Source organism: Accipiter gentilis, chromosome W (genome assembly GCF_929443795.1).
Source record: "Accipiter gentilis chromosome W, bAccGen1.1, whole genome shotgun sequence".
NCBI lineage: Eukaryota > Metazoa > Chordata > Aves > Accipitriformes > Accipitridae > Astur > Astur gentilis.
Window position 1 is genome coordinate 29,707,052 of NC_064918.1, and position 15,134 is coordinate 29,722,185.

The following is a 15,134-nucleotide window of genomic DNA, read 5'->3' on the forward strand; positions in this document are numbered from 1 at the left end:
TTTCTTCCTTATGTCCAATCTAAATCTACCCTCTTTCAGTTTAAAACCGCTGCCCCTTGTCCTGTCACTACAGGCCTTGGTAAAAAGTCTCTCTCCATCTTTCTTAAAAGCCTCCTTTATATATTGAAAGGCCACAATAAGGTCTCCCTGGAGCCTTCTCTTCTCCAGGCTGAACAACCCCAACTCTTTCATAGAAGAGGTGCTCCAGCCCTCTAATCATTTTTGTGGTCCTCCTCTGGACTTGCTCCAACAGGTCCATGTCTTTCTTGTGCTGGGGACCCCAGACCTGGACGCTGTACTCCAGGTGGGGTCTCACAAGAGCAGAACAGAGGGAGACAATCGCCCCCCTTGACCTGCTGGCTACGCTTCTTTTGATGCAGCCCAGGATACGATTGGCTTTCTGGGCTGCAAGTGTAAATTGCTGGCTCGTATCCAATTTTTCATCCACCAATATCCCCAAGTCCTTCTCCACAGGTCTACTCTCAATACATTCATCCCCCAGTTTGTACTGATACTGGGGATTACCCCAACCCAGGTGCAGGACCTTGCACTTGGCTTTCTTGAACTTCATGAGGTTCCCATGGGCCCACTCCTCAAGGCTGTCAAGGTCCCTCTGGAAGGCATCCCTTCCCTCAAGTGAATCAGCTGCACCACTCAGCTTGGTGTCATCTGCAAACTTGCTGAGGGTGCATGCAATCCCACTGCCTATGTCGTTGATGAAGGTATTAAATAGTATTGGTCCCAGTATGGACCCTTGAGGGACACTGCTCATTACTGGTTTCATTTAGATGTTGAGCCATTGACTGCAACACTTTGGACACAGCCATCCAGGCAATTCCTTATCCATCTAACAATCCATCCATCAAACACATCTCTCTCCAATTTAGAGGTAAGAATGTTGTGGGACACTGTGGTGGGTTGACCTTGGCTGACCACCAGCTGCCTACCAATCCATTCTATCACTCCCCCTCCTCCACAGGACAGGGGAATAAAATAGCAGGAAAAGCTCATGGGCCAAGATAAGGACAGGGAGATAGAATAGAATAGAATAGATCGCTAAACAATTACCGTCATGGGCAAAATAGACTCAACTAAATTTAATTTATTGCCTATTAATAAAAGAGTAGGATAGTGAGAAAAAAGAACAGATCTAAAAACACCTTCCCCCCATCCCTCCCTTCTTCCCAGGCTCAGCTTCACTCCTGACTCTTCTACCTCCTCCCCCAGAGTCGTGCAGGGCAAGTGGGGAGTGGGGATTGCAGTCAGTTCATAACAGTTCTTCTCTGATGCTTATTCCTCCTCACACTCTTCCCCTGTTCCAGCGTGGGGTCCCTCCCGTGGGACACAGTCCTTCATGAACCTGTCCAACGTGGGTCCTTTCCACGGGCTACAGTTCTTCACGAACTGCTCCAGCATGGATCCTTTCCATGGGGTACAGTCCACCAGGAACGGACTGCTCCAGCATGGGTCCCCCACGGGGTCACAGGACATTCCAGAAAACCTGCTCCAGCATGGGGTCCTCTCCAAGGGCCATTGTTCTTGCCAGGACCCTGCTCCACTGTGGCAACCCATGGGCTGCAGAGGGACAACCTGCATCACCATGCTCTTTACCATGGGCTGCAGAGGAATCTCTGCTCTAGTGGCTGGAGCACCTCCTCCTCATCCTTCTTCACTGTCCTTGGTGACTGCAGGGTTGTTTTCTCTTACATGCTCTCACTCCTCTCCCTGCCTGCAGTTTCTGTTGCACAGCAACTTTTTTTTCCTTAAATATGTTATCACAGAGGCGCTACCACCATTGCTGATTGGATTGGCCTTGGCCAGCACCGGGTCCATCTTGGAGCTGGCTGGAATTGGCTCTGTTGGACATAGGGGAAGATTCCAGCAGCTTCTTACAAAAGCTACCCCTGTATCTCCCCCACTACCAAAACCTTGCCACGCAAATAAAGGTTTTTGCAGGAGGTAGAAATAAACGGACACCTGTAAAGTTGAAGGCAGACGACAGATGACCCTTTATTGCTAAAACACACACATATTTATAATCACATATTCTGCAAAGTCATTGTGCACACGCACAATCATAGAATATGATTGTTATACCATCTCTGTACACGCGCATAAACATAAGGCATAATTGGTTATACCAACTAAAACATGCGAAACTTGTCTCAGTCTAATTGGTCAAGACAAACTGCCGAATTGAGGTTCTTTGTGCCAAGTTCCCTTTATTGTGGAATGCGTACTTGTGTTCTTCTAATTGGCTTTATTATCATCTTCTGTTCAAGGTCTTCTAAAGGCGTCTGGAATGCTCTTGTGACCGTTAGCTAAACATGTTCCTACAACTCCCCTTTTTTGTTTTTCGACAAATTAACACATGCTGTATTGCCTTTTGCAAAGATCTATGAACACAATTAATTAAACACAGTAAAAGCAACATTATACCTAATAAAATACATAAGAATAAAAGAAACCCCAATTTTTAACAAAGATACAAACTAACTCCTAAGTACCTATCCCGCAGCTAGATGCTGTAAGTCGAAATGACAGCTTTCTTAATTGCGTTAAAGCTCTCGCAGCTCCTTCTTGCCTCTGCAGTTCTGTTATCTTGTTTATTAATTGCTCCACTTTCCAAGTTCCTCATGTCCATTGTTTTTCTGGTGGTTCAAAAGTCCGTTCATACTGCAGCTGTCACGTACTCCAGCCCACTCATGCTAACTGTGGCCTACTTATGCTAACTCTAAATAATCAGGCTCAAATAAATGTTCCCCATTTTTCATGAAATCTCCCACAATTCCCCCTTTTTTGTTTTTGTGCAAGCCAAGTTACATGAAATGCTTTTGCAATCATACGTTCAACTATTTTTATAGTATATGGTACAATCATTACAACTGCTAATACTACAATTAGAATAACTAAGCCATGCATAAGCAAATCTTTCAATCATCCCATAATTCCCAAACTTGCTAGCTATCCACTTAACCCTGTGTCAGTTATCGTGAGACTTTTACTGTGAATCATATTGATATCAGGTGTTAGTAATGTAAGTTGTCCGAGGCTACATGGCCTTGGATGGAATTCCACCCCCTCACGCTCTGTCCCCGCGAATTAAAAACATCCCCGCAGGTAAAACAGCTGGAATAGAAAAAGAGCGTGATATTCTGGAATAGATATAGTTACACCAAGCTGTAGCATTTCTATATACAAGCAAAATAGATAGTTTCTTGATGTGTTATGTTCGCCAAGGTTACCCATACATTCTGTTTTGGTTGTTGGATCATCCATTCTTCCCTTATGTGTGTCACCCATAACAGCGAGAAGGAGTCCTTTTAGGTTCAGTGTTTTTCCAAGGATGTAAGGACTGTCCAGGGTTTTACCCACTTTGCTGGTACCCATCTTGTTCCGTGATCTGTAACAACACAAGCATAGCCTCTTCCCCAGGTTATTAGTTGAAATGGTCCTTCCCATACATTTTTCTCAACATTTTTAACCCTAACTTGAACATTGCTATTAATGTCAAACAAATCTCCTACCATGCCTTGCACATGTTTTACAATTGGTGGTACACTTTCGCCATCTGTCAATCTCAAGTAATTCAACACATATAAAACTTTGTTCAATCGTTCATGAGGAGTAGCCATCTGCTCTCCCCCTTTTTGTTTTTGCAGTTGGCATTTCAAAGTCTGATTCATACGTTCTACAATTGCCTGGCCTGTAGGGGAATGTGGTATACCTGTGGTGTGTACAATACCCCATTGACTAAAAAATTTTTGAGTTGTCTGTGTGATGTAGCACAGCCCATTGTTGGTTTTTATCTGAAGTGGAATGCCATGTGCTGCAAAAGCATCGACTTGTTTCTCCTGTCTGCGCTGTTGCCCATACAGCTGCAGAAAAACAATCCACAGACACATGAACATATTTCAGTTTACCAAACTCAGGTACGTGTGTTACATCCATTTGCCACAATTGTAAAGAATGCAAACCTCATGGATTTATGGCTCCAGGTGAATTTGTTCCCACAAGTTGACACTCAGAACATGTCTGTGTAATGGCTTTTGCATCTCCAATGGTTATTCCAAATTGTTTTGTAAGTACCTTTGCTGATTGATGAAAAAACCCATGTGAGATTGTAGCTTGTCCTAACTTATCTGGTGAAGGTCCCGTCCACACACGAGCTACCAACCGATCTACTGTTGCATTTCCTTGTACTATTTCTCCTGGCAGATTCGTGTGACTTTGAACATGACTTACAAAATAGGGGTGTAACCTGTCATTTAACAGGTACCACAATGTTCTAAACTGTTGGTATAAATCCTCTTGTTTACAGTGTTTCAAAATAGCTCTTTCCATTCGTTGTACTACCCCAACAACATAAAGCGAATCGCAAATAATATTTACAGAAACATTCGACCATAATTTAAACGCTTCAATAACAGCTTGCAACTCTACTTTTTGCACCGAGCCTTCACAATGAACCACGTGAGTCTTCCATTCATTGCCTTCTCTCCATACTACACCGGCTTTTCCTGATTTGCTTCCTCCATCGGCAAATGCTGTAGGTCCTTTAACAGGGTGCTGACTAAGTTTAGGTATTGATTCTAGCCCTGTGTTTTTCCAAAAGGTGAACATTCGATGACTCGGGTAGTGAATACTTAGTTTCCCCGTGTAGCCCTCTATTGCAGTTTGAAGTGCTACAGAATTCTGCAAACCCCATTCGCAATAATCTTGTTGTAAGGGAATTAACAATTTCCCTGGTTCCTCACCGGCTATTTCAATTATACGTGATCTGCCTTTGATTATTAACAATGAAAACATTTCCAATCTGGTGGTAACTGTCTTTTTGGGCTGGAATGGTGCAAACACCCATTCTAAAATTTGTAAAGGATCTTTTTCAGCTTCCAACCACTGCAATATAGTAGCATACGGATGTTGATCATGATTTATTATGGCTAATTGAAGTTCAACATCTCCCACCCGTCGATCTCCGTATGCTGTTTCTAATTTTTTGGTTATCCCCTGTAAAGCTAATTCGGCTTCTTCTGTTAACGTTCGAGGGGAACGTAAATCACCCTCTCCTGTCAACAATGTTAATAATGGACTCATTTCCTCATTTGTAATGCCACAAATGTTTCTCACCCAATTTAGGTCTCCTACCAACTTTTGAACATCATTTAATGTCTTGATTTCTGTTCTCAATTGCAGTTTTTGTGGGAAAATAGCTGTTTGCGTAATTTTCCAACCCAAATAATTCCAGGGAGATTGACATTGAACCTTTTCTGGTGCAACCTGTAGCCCTACTTCTTTTAGCTTAATTGTTAACTCATTGATCAGTTCAGGTTTATTTAATTGGCTTCCAGCAAGCAATATATCATCCATGTAATGATATATTATATACTGAGGCCATTTCTCTTGTACCGGTTTTAATACCCAATCCACAAAAAGTTGACACATTGTTGGGGAATTTTTCATAGCTTGTGGCAATACCGTCCAATGATATCGTTTCATTGGTTCAGCTTTGTTAACAGATGGCACCGAAAAGGCGAATTGCATCGCATCCTGTTCATCCAAAGGAATGGGAAAGAAACAATCTTTTAAATTAATTATCAAAATGTCCCAGTCTCACGGAATCATGCTCGGGGATGGCAACCCAGGCTGAAGGGCTCCCATGTCTTCCATAATCTCATTTATTTTTCTTAAATCATGTAAAAGTCTCCATTTTCCACTTTTCTTTGGGATTACGAACACAGGTGTATTCCAGGGACTTGTTGTTGGTCTAATATGTCCCTTTTCCAATTGTTCCTGTACCAGCTCCTGCAGTTTAACGACCTTTTCCTGGGTTAGCAGCCACTGATCTACCCAAACCGGATCATCAGTTTTCCATTTTAATTTAAGGGTTGGTCGCTCTTCAATGGCCGCTCCACAAAATGCTTAGGATTGCTGACAATAGTACAACTCATCTGCCCTAATACATCCCACCCCAACAAGTTAACTGGTACAGGAGCGATGTAGGGACGCACTGAGCAAACATAACCATCAGGATTTTTGCATTTTAATGTTACTGCACTTTGCATGGTGGTTGATGTTCCACCCACCCCCACGAGTCCATGGGCTGGATTGACCAGCTGCCAACTTGATGGCCAGTCTTTGCTTGAAATTATTTTCACATCTGCTCCTGTATCAACTAATAGCTGACAGGTCCAGAATTTAGGTTGATCTTGAGGGTGTAAAAACTGAATTTGCAAAGTTGGCTTTCTTTGTCCAATGTCTAGAGCCCAGAAAATCTCCGGTTCTCCCGTGGAACCAAAACCCTCTGTCCCCCTATGTCGTTTCAGAGCATTGGGAACATGTGCTTGAAAAGGAACAAGTTGTGCAATTCGGCTTCCAGCTGGAATGTTAACCGGTGGCATAGGTGTCCATACCATAACTTGAATTTGTCCTGTGAAATCAGAGTCAATTACTCCTGGCAAAACAAACAATCCTTTCCTAGTTGTTGATGATCGTCCTACTAATAACGCACTCAGTCCAAACCCTAATGGTCCACATGCAGTTGTTGGAATACACTGCACGGTTGTATCAAAAAGCGTTGTTTCTACTGCTGTGTCCAGGTCCACTCCGGCACTGCCTGCTGTCCGGGCGGAGAGGCTTGCCAGGCAGCCTGAGCGGCTGGTGCTATTTGTGTCGTCGCGCGGTTCACCGGCGCGCTCTGCTGGCCGTTTCCCGCCATAGGTGGTAGTGGAGAGCTATTCTTATGATATTTAGAACGGCAAACAGGAGCCGTGTGGCCACCCTTCTGGCATCTTGCACAAACCTGAACTGGCGTTACAGTTTGTTGTTGATACTGCAAATGATTTTGTCCCGGTTTCCCTTTAGCTCGACATTGTGCTTTTAAATGGCCGGGCTTTCCACAATTGTAACATTTTTTATCCCCTCTAAGTGCAACCGCAAACGCTTCTGCTAATGCATTCATTTGGAATGATGTAGTTCCAATCTTGTTACATGCCTCAACCATATCGATAAGGCTGGCATTTTTGGGTAGCGCCAGCAAAGGCTTTTTACAGTCAGCGTTTGCATTCTCTACTGCCAATTTTAGTGCCAAAGCATTCTGAGCCTCCACACTCGATACTTGTTTAGTTAGTGCATCTCTTAGTCTGTCAATGAAGGACATGCACGATTCCTGGGGACCCTGCTTAATCTGTGTGAACGACATAACATTTTTACCTTCTTCTGGCAGAGTCATCATTGCTTTAAATGCCATTACTGAAGCAGTTCTCAAGGCTTCTATGGGAAACTTTGCCTGTAATCTTGGATCAGTAAATTCACCAGTCCCAATAAGGTGAGCTATCCCTATTGTCTTCATTGGGTCACCATCGGGTCTATCCAAATTTTTTATAGCGACTTCTTCACACAGTCCCTTCCATCTATCTCTCCACAGCATTTTCTGAGTTGGCTTTAATAGTATGCTGGCTAATTGATTGCAATCATACGGAGTCATAAGTTGAGCTCCAAAAATATTGTCGAGCAGCGCTTCCGTGTAAGGAGCCGTCAGCCTGTAATTATGGACTGACTTGCGCACTTTTTTTATCAAATCCCATGAAAAGGGATTCCATTCATTTGAATCATTTGCCCTCACTATAACAGGATAAGCATGAGGAACGACCACTCCCTCGCTTGCTGCTTTCTTATGTATTTCTCTCCAGTAACTTCTCTGGTCACAGCCCAAGCCTTCAGCTACATTGTAACTTGGCGGCGGTTTTTCTTTTTCTAAAGAAATATCGTCTTCGGGAGGTTCTGGCCAATTATCATTATCGTCAGGTAAAGGTGGATATAAACCCTTAGACGGCTTAATCGGGCGTATTTCTTTCTCAGGTTTTGGTGGTAGAATAGGTGGTGATGCCTTTTTTGGCTCCGGTGTATCTTTTACTGAACCATCCGGTAATGTCATTTTATGACAAGTAGAGTCAGAGGGACAATGCGAACAAGATGACTCATTGGTATCGTATCTGTCCTCCTCGCCATTTACCGGCACCGATACTTTTGGATTCAAAGTCGAATTTGCCTCTGCTGCCACCTTTCTTTCTGTCCGTAAGGATTGTATATTGTCAAAAAGCAACCGCCAAGTAATAACCAGGTGTTCAGCGTGTTGATCCCCTTTAGAGATCGCATCCCATAATTTTGTTCCAATTTCCGCCCAAATATCAGGCTCAAATGCGGTAGCCGTTTCAACAGGATAGCCCTGAACTCGGCACCATTTCAATAACCCTCTCACAAAGGATTCAGTACATTTAATTCCTGTCTTAGAGAGTATATGCAGTAGGAGTCTGACTATTGCCCTTTCCTCCGAGGACAAGTTCTGCCCCATACTGCCCCTGGTTGCTCACCTTCCTTTCAGGTGTCTTCTCAGCCTAGGCTCAGCTTTCCTGCTTCGGTCCCGCCAACAGCAGTACCTCCAACCAGGGCTTCTCCTGCTGCATCTTCTGTGGTCTCAGGGCCACACCGGGGTCACCATTTGCAGGAGGTAGAAATAAACGGACACCTGTAAAGTTGAAGGCAGACGACAGACGACCCTTTATTGCTAAAACACACACATATTTATAATCACATATTCTGCAAAGTCATTGTGCACACGCACAATCATAGAATATGATTGGTTATACCATCTCTGTACACGCGCATAAACTTAAGGCATAATTGGTTATACCAACTAAAACATGCGAAACTTGTCTCAGTCTAATTGGTCAAGACAAACTGCCGAATTGAGGTTCTTTGTGCCAAGTTCCCTTTATTGTGGAATGCGTACTTGTGTTCTTCTAATTGGCTTTATTATCATCTTCTGTTCAAGGTCTTCTAAAGGCGTCTGGAATGCTCTTGTGACTGTTAACTAAACATGTTCCTACAGGTTTATGTGATAATGTTTTGGTAGCAGGGGGGCTGCAGAGGAGGCTTCTGTGAGAAGATGCTAGAAGCTGCCCCTGTGTCAGACAGAGACAGTTCCAGCCAGCTCCAAAATGGACCCACTGCTAGCCAAAGGTGAGCCAATCAGCAACGGTGGTAGTGCCAATATGATAACATATTGAAGAAAGGGTAAAATAGCTGCAGAACAGCACCTGTGAGAGAGGAGTGAGAATATGTGAGAGAAACAACTATGCAGATTCCAAGGTTAGTGAAGAAGGAGGGGGAGGAGGTGCTCCAGGCACTGAAGCAGAGATTCCCCTGCAGCCCATGGTGAAAACCATGGTGACACTGATGCAGGTTGTCTCCCTGCAGCCTATGGAGGTCCATGGTGGAGCAGATATCCACCCTGAAGCCTGTGGAGGACCCCATGACAGCAGGTGGATATGTGCCCTGAAGGAAGCTGCAGCCTGTGGTGAGAGCCCATGGAGAAGCAGGCTCCCAGCAGGAACTGTGGCCCATGGAGAGAAGCCCACACCAGAGCAGGTTTTGTGGCAGGACCCGTGGCCCCGTGGGGGACCCATGCTGGAGCAGTCCATTCCTGAAGGACTTCACCCCATGGAAAGGACCCATGCTGGAGCAGTTCTTGAAGAACCACAGCCCATGGGAATGACCCACGTTGGAGAAATTCATGAAGGACTGTGTCCTGTGGGAGGGACCCCATGCTGGAGCAGGGGAAGTGTCTGAGGAGGAAGGAGTGGCAGAGATGAAGAATTATGAACTGACTGCAACCCCCATTCCCCATCCCCCTGTGCCCCTTGGCAGGAGGAGTTACAGGAGTTGGGAGTGAAGTTGAGCCCGGGAAGAAGGGTGGGGTGGGGGAAGGTGTTTTTTAGATTTTTTTCTTATTTCTCATTATGCTACTGTCTTATTAATTGGCAATAAATTAAATTAATTTCCACAAGTTGAGTCTGTTTTGCCTGTGACAGTAATTGCTGAGTGATCTCCCTGTCCTTATCTCAACCCATGAGCTTTTTCATCTTATTTTTTCCCCCTCTACTGTTGAGAAGAGGGAGTGATCGAGTGGCTTGGTGGGCACCTGGTGGCTAGCCAAGGTCAACCCACCACAAGTATGTCTTATTTTAAAGAGTTACTTAGATAGAACACATTATGATCACCCCAAGTATCCATCATCTGAAATCATTCACCACTGTTTTCCCCTCCTATCAACCATCACAACTGTGAGAGACTGAAAGAGTTAATGTCTCAAACATTGTGGTGGGGCAAGTTCTGCATAATGTGGACTGAACCACAATGAACCACATGTGAGAAGTCATTTAGCAACAGGGTGCGGAGGGCATGCCGGAGGGTGCACAGTTCCATGTTCTGATACGCTGAGCAGGGCAGCTCACCATATATGGCCAGAGGACATACAAAGTTTATTTGAGGAAGGGGGTCATGGCCACCCAATGGACCCTTCACGACCACCACCCCATAATGGCACCTGCGCACAAAATCGAGAGTTACATAAGTCCTTACGGGCAGTGTGCAGTAGACCAAGAGGGGCACGATTGATGTGAGAAAAGGCGGGAACTGGGCTATAAAAGACGCCGACACGAGGAGCCCCGTGCACATGCCCTCCAGAACTGGACCTCTAGATTCTTCTTTCTCTCTCTGTCTCGCTCTCTCTTTCTCTCTCCTTTTTCATAATCCCTACACCTCATCTCTTTAGACAGAAAACCATTGACCAAGTGTGGGACTAGGGGGGAAGAGGTGCTCCAGGTGCCGGAGCAGAGATTTGCCTGCAGCCCATGGTAAAGACCATGATGTCACAGGTTCTCCCCCTGCAGCCCATGGTGGTCCACAGTGGAACAGATATCCACCTTGCAGCCTGTGGAAGACCCCACACCAAAGCAGGTGGATGTGCCCGAAAAAGGACTTGTGACCCCGTGGAGAGCCTGCAGTGGAGCAGGTTCCTGGCAGGAACTGCGGTCCATGGAGAGGAGCCCATGCCAGAGCAGGTTTTCTGGCAAGACCTGTGACCCCATGGAAGGGAGCCATGCTGGAGCAGTCTGTTCCTGAAGAACTGCAGCCTGTGGGAAGGACCCACATTGGAGAAGTTCATGAAGGACTGTCTCCTGTGGGAGGGACCCCACGCTGGAGAGTGAGGAGGAAGGAGTGGCAGAGACGAAGCGTTGTGGACTAACCACAACCCCCATTCCCCATTCTCCTGTGCCCCTCATGGGGAGGAACTAGAACAGTAGGGAGAGAAGTTGAGCCCAGGACAAAGGGAGGGGTGAGGGGAAGGTGGTTTTAGATTTGGTTTTATTTCTCATTATCCTGCTCTGATTTGATTTGCAATAAATTAAATTAAAAGTCAAGTCTGTTTTGTCCATGCCAGTAATTCCTGAGTGATCTCCCTGTCCTTATCTTGATCTTTTTTCATATTTTTCTCCCCCTGTCTCGTTGTGGAAGGGGAGTGATAGAGTGGCTTGGTGGGCACGTAGCAGCCAGCCAAGGTCAGCCCACCACACATATCCATTCACCTTCTTTTATAAAAGCTAGGTAAAGAAGGAGGAAGGGGGGACATTCAGAGTTATGGTGTTTGTCTTCCCAACTAGCTGTTACACTTCATGAAGCCCTGTTTTCCTGGAGATGGCTAAACAGCTGCCTGCTAATGGGAAGTAGTGAATTAATTCCTGTTTTGCTTTGCTTGGGCATGCAGCTTTTGCTTTGCCTATTAAACTGTCCTTATCTCAACTCACGAGTTTTCTCATAATTACCCTTCCAATTCTCTCCCCATCCCACTGTGGGGAGAGTGAGTGAGTGAGCGGCTGTGTGGGGTTTAGCTACCTACTGGGGTTAGACCATGATACTTGTCGCCTATGGGATCATAACATATACCTTATGCATAATTTTATTTTCTTATTGTCGTGGTTTAACCCCAGCTAGCAACTAAGCACCACACAGCCGCTCACTCGCTTCCCCCCCACCCAGTGGGATGGAGGAGAGAATTGGGAAAAGAAACAAAACCCGTGGTTTGAGATAAGAACGGTTTAATGGAACAGAAAAGAAGAAACTAATAATGATAATGAAAACACTAATAAAATGACAATAGTAATAATAAAAGGATTGGAATGTACAAGTGATGCACAATACAATTGCTCACCACCTGCCGATCGACACCCAGTTAGTCCCCAAGCGGTGATCCCCCCAGCCCCACTCCCCCCAGTTTATATACTAGGTATGACATCACATGGCATGCAATACCCCGTTGGCCGCTTTGGGTCAGCTGCCCTGGCTGTGTCCCTGTCGCGTCCCAAAGTTGGAGTGACTCAGGTTCATGGATTTCCTTTGTCAGAATTAAGGTGAAACGACACCAGGGGAGTTCAAACAACAACCAACATTTATTCAACCTAGCTAACTTTGTCCAAGTACACATGAACTTGTTAATATGAACCTTGCAACATGTCATTAAGCTGCTGTTTGAGAAGAGGAGGGAAGTATAGAAAAATGAAATGGAAAAAGGAACATGAAATGTATCAGAAGGAGAGCCCTCCCGTTGAGTCACGAGGTTCAGAGCAGACCCCCTTGCTTTCTGGACTCCTTCTCAAAGAGGAGCCCAGGGGCGGCTAGATTCACTCCTAGTCTCAGACTTGGTCAACGGTTTATGTTTAAAAGGATGAGGTGTAGGGACTATGGAAAAGAGAGAAGGAAAAGAGGGAGAGAGAGAATGAGAGAAAGAGAAAAAGAAAGAAAGAAAGAAAGTGAGAGAGAGAGAGAAGAAAAGGGTTTCACCAGTCCTGGGTCCAGCATTGGTCCAGCCAGCGTACAGATCCAGTTCCGGAGGGCACGCACTGAGGACTCGTTTTCTCTTCTTTTATAGTGTGTTAGTTGATGATCTCAACATGCGCAGTTCCCACAACTGGGGTTCACTGGAATCGGTCGGTGAGCTTTGGGGGGGGGTGGGTTCATTGTGGAGTTGCCTCTCTTTTCCTGCTGGCATGACCGCTTAAGATAGAAGCACAGTCCCAACTTCTGTGGGGCCTTCTTCCTCCAGGAAGGCATAAATTGTGTTCTTTCTCCTGGTCACTTAAGATAAGGAATTGGGGCTTTGGAGAAGTGTGTTCCCACCCTCCGTGGGGCCCTCTCCTGTGGCCACATTGTCCTGTTCACAAAACTCCAGCATTTTTACAGAGGCCGTTTTCTCCAGCAAAGCTCTTTTAGCGGATGTTTGAGACATTGAATTTGTCAGACCGTCACAGTCCCCTCCCAACTTCTTGTGCCCCTCCAGCTTTATTGCTGGCTGGGCATCGGAAGCTGAAAAATCCTTGACTTGAGACTAAATACTACTTAGCAACAACTGAAAACATCAGTGTGTTATCAACATTCTTCTCATACCAACCTCAAAGACATAGCACTATACCATCTACTAGGAAGACAATTAACTCTATCCCAGCTGAAACCAGGACACTTATGTTTAATTTTGAAAAAAAAATCTGTGTTATAATTTTGTTCTTGGTTCATCTGAATGCTACCTCATGTGATGCAACAGTTTAATATTTTCTCTATTGCTTTTTTGTGTCTTAGAATAATTTGGTATCCATCTCAAGGAATAGCAGGAGTTTGTGAAGAATGTCTACAATTCCTTGGTACCTTTCATGAGCTTTAGCTCTAGTTTTAATCTTGCTGTGACTTTTTTCCCCCTTTTCCATCTCTACAAACATGGTATCTGTCTGTATCTGTGACTATTCTAGGGGACCTTCAAGAGCATAGTGAAGTGACATTTTTAAGCCCTTTTAGCTGAATACAAAATTGTCATATGATTAAGAACAACCATGTAGAAAATTGAGACGGTGACTCTTGGCACAAGTTGGTGGGAGACAACTCCCCACCACTGTGTTTGTAACCTGGGGCTGGCAGTGCATATAGCAGGATCACCAGCTCACACTGGAAGAGCCTTTAAGCTGCATACAGGTCAAGTTCTATAGGCTAGCTTCCCCTGCTCTAGATAGTGCAATGTGGCACCTTTGTAGATATTCTTACATAGCTCAGTTTTAACCTGACTTTTCCCTTTCAACTAAATATTTTACTTTTTTTATTGCACATTGGAAATAATTATTTCCCAAACCCTTTGCTCTATAAGTACATAATTCCAACAGCATGTTTTGGTGACAGCAAAAGAAAATGGAATTTCCAAGTATTCATAATATATGTATGTGAGTAGTACAGGGACAACTTTTAGCCAAGATGTGACAAATACCCCACCCCCAACATCTGATGAAATACCTGCCCCTGCAGACAGCCAGTTGTAACATTTGCTCCGGATGTCACGCCCCTCTTTCGGTCACATGGTTTGTTGTGATTGGCTGGAAGCATCCACTACCACACGGGCTGCGAGCGTGGGGGTATTTTCACCCTTAGCCCTAGCGAGCGTAGTGGGCTGTACTGTACTCTGAGCTTTGTTTTCTCATCTCGCTGCATATCGGAGTTCCGCCGCCCTGGACTGCAGGTAAGAGGTGGGGGTGGTGTCGTTTCGCTGAGCTGCCGGGGTTGCATTTCGGGCTCCGCGGCGGGCCCTGCCTGTGCCTGCTGGGGCGCGGGCGACGGGTGGTACCTGGGGAGGGGCCGTGGGAAACCGGGCAGACTTTAACGCACCGTGCGGCTGACCAAGGCGCTGCGGGGACCGGTGAGGGGCTGGCGGGAAAGGTACCGTGCGGTGGGACCGAAGGGTGGCGGGCGGGTGCTGCGAAGCGCCAGTGGGTGGTGTTGCGGAGTGGCGGCAGCGGGACGCCCAGCACTGTTAGCGAAGGTTGTGCGAGGGCTGCGTCCCCCGTGGGGCCCGCCGGGGCGGTGCGATTAAATCACCCAGATGTGCGTCTCGGAGTGTGTGCTTCCTGGCTGTCGGGCCGCGGGCAGGCGGGTGCGCGTGTACTGGCTGGGTCGCGGCGTTAACTGCGGTTTCCTGTCGTGTCAGGGTGCTGAGCCCAGGGAGTTGGTGTACTGCTTAGGCGTTACGCTTCCGCGTGCGGCAGCGGTGGGGATGGGGTGTGTTTTTCTTCTCCTCCTATAAATGCTTTAAAATATAATAGAAATAAGAATTAGGCAGTGAAGAGCAGAGCAGTGAAGCTGTTCTGGCAAATCTAGGAGGAAAAATAAAGGTATTAATTCTGATATCTTTGTGCGGAAACCTTGGGAATTTTAATGTAAATCCTTAAGCTTGTAGTTAGATTCATCAAGTGTATTTTTTT

General features: G+C 45.7%; 4 protein-coding genes across 9 annotated transcripts in view; 3 read left to right on the plus strand and 1 right to left on the minus strand.

Moving 5' to 3' along the window:
- Positions 1–15,134, plus strand: part of LOC126035464 (uncharacterized) — a 440,127-nt gene that overhangs the window by 126,231 nt on the left and 298,762 nt on the right. The window lies entirely within an intron of this gene.
- LOC126035469 (uncharacterized) overlaps positions 1–15,134 on the minus strand; it is a 340,981-nt gene that overhangs the window by 95,867 nt on the left and 229,980 nt on the right. The window lies entirely within an intron of this gene.
- The window catches only part of LOC126035491 (uncharacterized protein K02A2.6-like), a 136,376-nt gene that overhangs the window by 26,496 nt on the left and 94,746 nt on the right, over positions 1–15,134 (plus strand). The window lies entirely within an intron of this gene.
- The window catches only part of LOC126035503 (macrophage immunometabolism regulator-like), a 42,609-nt gene continuing 39,672 nt past the window's right edge, over positions 12,198–15,134 (plus strand). The window contains exon 1 of the mRNA XM_049794161.1: positions 12,198–14,395. The gene's annotated coding sequence lies outside the window, so the exon portion shown is untranslated. The remainder of the gene's footprint in view (positions 14,396–15,134) is intronic.